Source organism: Actinia tenebrosa, unplaced genomic scaffold (assembly GCF_029948245.1).
Source record: "Actinia tenebrosa isolate PJP-AT-01 unplaced genomic scaffold, QUT_ActTen_1.0 PGA_scaffold9__36_contigs__length_13948895, whole genome shotgun sequence".
NCBI lineage: Eukaryota > Metazoa > Cnidaria > Anthozoa > Actiniaria > Actiniidae > Actinia > Actinia tenebrosa.
The window spans coordinates 3,801,159-3,807,399 of NW_028292586.1; positions in this window are offsets into that span (position 1 = coordinate 3,801,159).

The following is a 6,241-nucleotide window of genomic DNA, read 5'->3' on the forward strand; positions in this document are numbered from 1 at the left end:
ATGTGGTTAAACTCATCGTTAATGATGAGCTTGGCGTTAGGTGCTTATTCGGTGAGATGGGCGGAGCCAGGCACAAATAAGCGGTAACCATGGTCACCCTGTCACCACCCACCGAACACCTGTCACATTGACCGCGATCAGTCAATGGAATACTTACCTCTACTTACCTGTACCAGTGGTAGGGATGGCGGGCGGGAAAATTAAACTCGTGTTGTAGCGTAATAGCGTAATAGCGTCGTATAGCGAGTGCTAGCGATAGCGATGGCGAGTAAAGGTTCGCGTGGTTGGCATTAAGCTAGCGTGATCACGTGTGTAGCGTCTTATCGTATTTCGTAATGATAGCTATGATCCATATCTCAAACAGGCCACAGAGATCGACTAGAATAGATTGCGACATGCTATAAACAACTTGCTAGCTGAGTCGATCAAAGATAGCGTGAGGTAATAATAAATGCGTTGACAGCGGTAGATAGCGGTATGCATCGGGACAAGGTTACTGCGAGATGTCATTGACCTCGAGTCTAACTTTGCTAAAATTACTTTTAACCGCATTAAACTATCCAACTCAGTTTTCGTGGTCATCGCATGGGAACCCTGTGCGTACCGCTAAAAGTATCGCCCGCGGCCGCCCGGTGTACATCGCGTTTCTGATTGGTCGAGCTTTCAAATACGTCACTTGGACGTCTTGTTTTGTTATTGTAGTAAGAGTACTCGTAGTTACATATTTCTAAAGTAGTCATTTGACTGAAAAAAAAAAACAACACTAAGTTTAGTAGGATAAGTATATATCAGCGAGGGAACTTTCTGAATTCCACACTAATTAAACAAATCCAAGAGGTGAGTGACAAAGTTGCTAAAATTACCGGCAAACGAGCAACGAAATAGAATGACCACAAATAAGTAAAAAAATGGTACCTATTTTGTTATTAAGGTAAGAATACTTTCATTTTGACTTCCATTCAATAATTTTATATATTTCCACAGATAATTCATTTAAATATTGAATGACATATAAAATCACACAGACTTCGTTATGTAAAAGACGTAAGTAAGCTTTTTTTTTTTTTTTTTTTTTTTGCTTGATATATATTTATTATTACTATTATGCAATGGTAAATGTGTCTCAGCATTTACTCCATATTAGGTAGTAAAAAAAATTGAGTTGTCTGTGGTCTGCTTTTAAAAATGAATAACTTCTTGTACAAATCAAATCTTGTTTAACCGCCACCTGGGCTAGGGCTCTCCACAAGTTGCTCCAAAAAGTTGCCCCAAAAAGTCCAAAAAGTTGCTCAAAAGTTGCTCAAAAAATCCAAAATTGGCTCCAAATTTGCTCTCATTGTGATGATTTAATATCATAGAATCCAGTGAATAAGTAAGTAATGTCTATATTTACTTAGGGTAATACTAAATATACTATATAATATTTTATAAAGTAAGACACTCGTCTTTGAACTCCTTCATTCTGTCCCACGAAGAAACATTTGGATCCACTGTACCGCGGACATTTCTTTTCTTTTCTGCAGGATTGCTCTGCACTTTCCTTTCTCGGGTAATACTAGCTTTCGTTGGCTCACTCAAATTAGCTCCAGCATTGTCTGCTATTGTTAATGTGCTTTGTTCTGTGTCAGAATTACTCGAGCATGTGGCTTCTTCCGCCATTTCGTTTACATTTCAGATTTTACCACCGCTGTTCACATGCATAACAGTTTAACAAAGGGAGACCAGAACTTCACAAAGTGTATATAAATTGCAAACACAAGTATTGAAATCATTAGAGTATAAAAAAAAAGACTTTTTGTCCTTATTTGGCGTGGTAATTTGTTCATATTCATGTAAAAGTTAAAAAAAGAACGAAAGTTGCTAGAAAATGAAAAGTTGCTCAAAGTTGCTCGAAAGTGAAAAAAGTGCTCGAAATCGGAAAAGTTGCCCAAAAGTTGGCGAGCAACTTCTGGACAGCCCTTACCTGGGCTAACCCCTTCGCCTTGTTCGGTGTTCAGGGATTCCTTCCTGTTCCAATTAATGTGTTCTATAATAAAAATCAAAATTATTCAATAGGTAGGTTTCTGTTCCAATATACTCACAAGTCAAAGAGACCTCGTGGTAAGGTTATTGGGTCAAACGTGTTCCGTAGTTGATGCTATAAACAAAGACTTTGCATGTGTATATATTAGAAAAAGAAACTTGTACCAAAGCCTTGAATAACAACCTTAACTTAGAAAACGATCCGAATTTATAAGACTTTTGAATTTGATTAATATTAGCATTTTTATGGCGCATGCCTGCACATTCACTTGCCTTATCTTTAAGAATGAGACTTGAATTTCCATTTCAATAGAAAACACTACACTGTTTACAGGTAGGGGATGACACAATAAGCTATGTCTATAAATTAATACGTTGAAAAAAGCTAGTATGTGTGGTGTTTTTTCAATTTCACATTATTTCTCGACTCGTGGTAAAAAAAAATAGCTTCTATTTGGTTACTTTAAAGTAGTGACAACCACTTTAGCATCCATCGTTACCAAATTTGGAGTTACCTAAATGGTGGTCCGCTCGGGTCTTGCGCCTGCGCGGGAGTTCCCAATCTCTCAGTAAACCCTTTCGTCTTAACAATGCCCTTCGTATTTCAACAATTTTACCTTCTGCTGTTTTTAATTTTCTTCCAAATCAAACAACAAGGTAAGAATTGTTTTTTTTGCTCTATCCAAATGATCTGTTAATGCTTTTCAATATATTTTGAATTGATACAAGTGATGGAATGCAACGTATTCAACTCAATCGTTAGTCAGAGAGTATGTTTTTTTTTATAACCTTCTGACGCCCAAAATATTCTCTTCGCAAAATATGTAAAATTGAATAGGGGAAAGCAACAAAAATGCTCAAGGAACATGAAGGGCTTATAAATGACTGGCTTTCTTACAAGCTTTGCTTAAATCTTAGACTAAGCAGCATGTGTATAGAAACATATCAAAATAAGTCTATTTTGTTTTATCAAACGGGTTTAAACGTCATTTCATGTCATTGAAATCTACGAAGCACGAGAACAGTAATCTACTTCCTTTTTTTCTGGTATTGACATATTTATCGATCATTGATTTGAGAACTAATATGTTATTAACTGTACTGTGGTTTTTTCTAAAACCTGCCTGCTCAGTTGTAAGAATATTATTAGTTTCAAGGTAATCTACCAATCTTTTATTAAGTATCTGCGTAAAAAGTTTTCCAAGAGATGATAAGAGGGTTATCCCTCTATAATTTTCTGCATAATCCCTCTATAATTTTCGTAATATGCACGCTTTTTATTTCTGCATATTTTTCTAAAATTCTTTTTCCTTGTTCTTAAATTTCTTTGTAAGTTTTGGTTGTTTGGATCGTTACAAATGGATCTACCGATTCGTAATAAAGATTTCTTTTCAGTTTGACATTCTTTGTCAAACCAAGGGTTTACCTTCCTTGATTCTTCAATAGTTTTGGAATATCGAAAACCTGCTTTAATACTTAGTTCCTGAATAACATTGGTAAATTTTTTCACACGTGAATTTATATTTGTTTCATCTATGATATCCTCTGAGAAAATATTCTCCAGCTTTGCAGCATAGTCTTGTTTAAGTAATTGAGGAATTTTTGATTTTGCTTGATCATTTGAGGTTAATTTCTGGTGTGTACCTGAAATACAATCTATGTTATGTGCTTCAGGTTGGGTATCTCTGGGTCGCCTAATATTTATGTTATATGATAGTTGGCAGTGGTCTGAAAGGTGTGGTTTAAGATCATGTACTTTAAAATAACGAATGCCTTGTAATAAATTTTGACTGGCAATGACATAATCAACGAGGCTACTGCCATTGTATTGATAACAGGTTCGCTTTCCTCTGCTATCTCCAGTTGTTCGACCATTTAGTATTCTAAAGTTGTTTTCGGTACAGAATTCTATCAATTCTATTCTATCTGAAGATTGTCTCACGTTTGAAATGTCAGATACATAATCCTCGGGTAAAGACTCACAGAAAATTTGACTATCTTCATCATCTATAATAAATTCTTGTAAATTGCCAGTTCTGGCATTAAAATCGCCTTGAATTATTATATCTCCTTTGCTGGATAGCCTAACAACATCATTTTCTAAATCCGATAAGTAATCTTCTCCTACCTAGCATAATTGCATAATAGAGAAATTTAATACACACCCAATTGAAGTAGGTTTACATATCCTCCATTTTGGATTTAGAAAATTGTACTTTTATAATATGTATATCGTCCCCTTTCTAATACTCATGAGGGAAGGTTTTTGTTCCCACTATATGATTGAAACATTATTTTTTAAATAGTAGCGTTAATTTTGTATTCAAAATGATTTGAGAAAAAGTAATGTGCTGTAGCTACTGCTGCTACGTTTGAAAACCACCTAAAAACGCATAGAGTTATTATTAGAAAAATATTAGGGTGAAGGATGCGTAAAAGTTGTGTAACTTAAGCTTTGAATTTCTACAATAATCATCAATAAATTGAGAAGTTATATTTTTCACTTCGAAAAGTGTTTCACTCTCTATCCAACCACATACCTCGAAGTCGGTCAAAAAACTCGCCTCTGCTTTCTTTTTTCAACTCACTACTCGGTGGTTTGGAAATCGAAAGAAACACTCTTTTCCGTGCTTGACATATAACTACAAATTGAATTCAAAATGTAAAAAGAATCAATAAATTCAGATTTGACTATATTCATTTACGTCAATCCCTTACCAACCTTAATTTGTTCCCCTTTTTATTCCTCTCCGTTTTACAACTGTTTAGAAATGTTCTTAAAATATTTTACTGTTCAATATGTAGGAAACGGCTAGGAAACAAGCTTTATACTATATTAATGAATTTGCTATATACCTTCCTTTGTCATCTACGGATTTATTTCATATAATACATATATTTAGGCACTGCCTAATAGTGGAGCTCCCGATACGCGAAGTCACAAAAAGGCCAATTTGAATGAATCTGAAAAGTGAAATAAAATCGGGGGAAATTTTTCAAATTTTTAAAATTACAGATGAAGATAACGTCTCCCATAATAAAAACCATGCAGTGAAATTGAATCGAAATGCACTACATCGTTTTCTTTGCGCGAGTATACTCTCGTACTTAGAAATTTTGTACATAACTAAAAACCAGCCCCCTCAGGGGCTAGTTTTGTTCTTGGAAAATTCTTTGGCAAAGTTTCCCATGGACGACATTTTTAAACTTTTAATTCCTGGTTAACTTTACTTAAAAAACGAAAGATAACTACAGATAATCCAATACAATATCAGGTTTAGTGAAATTTACCTTGGATGTCTTTCATCGAAATCGAAATTTTGGAGATTACGGATTTTTTTAGGACAAATCAAGACTAAGCTTAAAACAAACTTGAAAACTGGTCAAAAAAGGTGGGCAAAAAATAAGCTTACTTACTTCTTTTACATAACGATGTTTGGTTTTCCTTAGGAATTTTCATGTTCTTATATGAACCGTATTTTTACCGCAATGAAAATCAAAAAAACAAATGCTTTGGTAGCATCATGAGATAGAAAATTGGCTGGAGGTCATTATAAACTAACTAAACTTGTGAAATGAAGGTCCTGAAAATAGTTTTCTTATCCTAATTCTTCATTAAAATATTTTTATTCCTCTCATATATATACTCTTTAACTACTTTTCGATAAGCTTGTAAACTTAAAGTGCCTATCACCCTTCTGACAATATTCACATTATTAATTATGGGGTAAGATGTTGAATAACACTAAAAATATATATAGTTTAAGTGCAACTTCTTGAAGTCTTAAAGGTTTTTCCATGCTATATGCTAATGCTGTGGCGTATGGGGAGTAATCATTTAATGTACAAAACACTACTGGTACAGATAAATTAAATTTGAAATACGTCATTGTTTTTCCCCATTGCTCTTAAAGAATGATTGCAAGTTAGTTTTCCCATAGAAGCCGGTGGTTTCGAATTACGAGGACAATATTCAATATGTAGAACAGATATACAACTATTGAACGAAAGTTTAAAATGAAAGTATTTTTGCCATAATAACAAACAGGAACACTTTTTTTCCAATCGATCGTTTGCCATTCTAGTTCGTTGCTCTTTGGCCGGTAATTTTGGCAATGTTATTTAGCTATAAACTTTGCCACACATTTCTTGGATTGTTTAATTTGTAAAATTCAAAAAGTTCCGCCACCTCCACTCGGCCTGGATAGGTAATCCTACG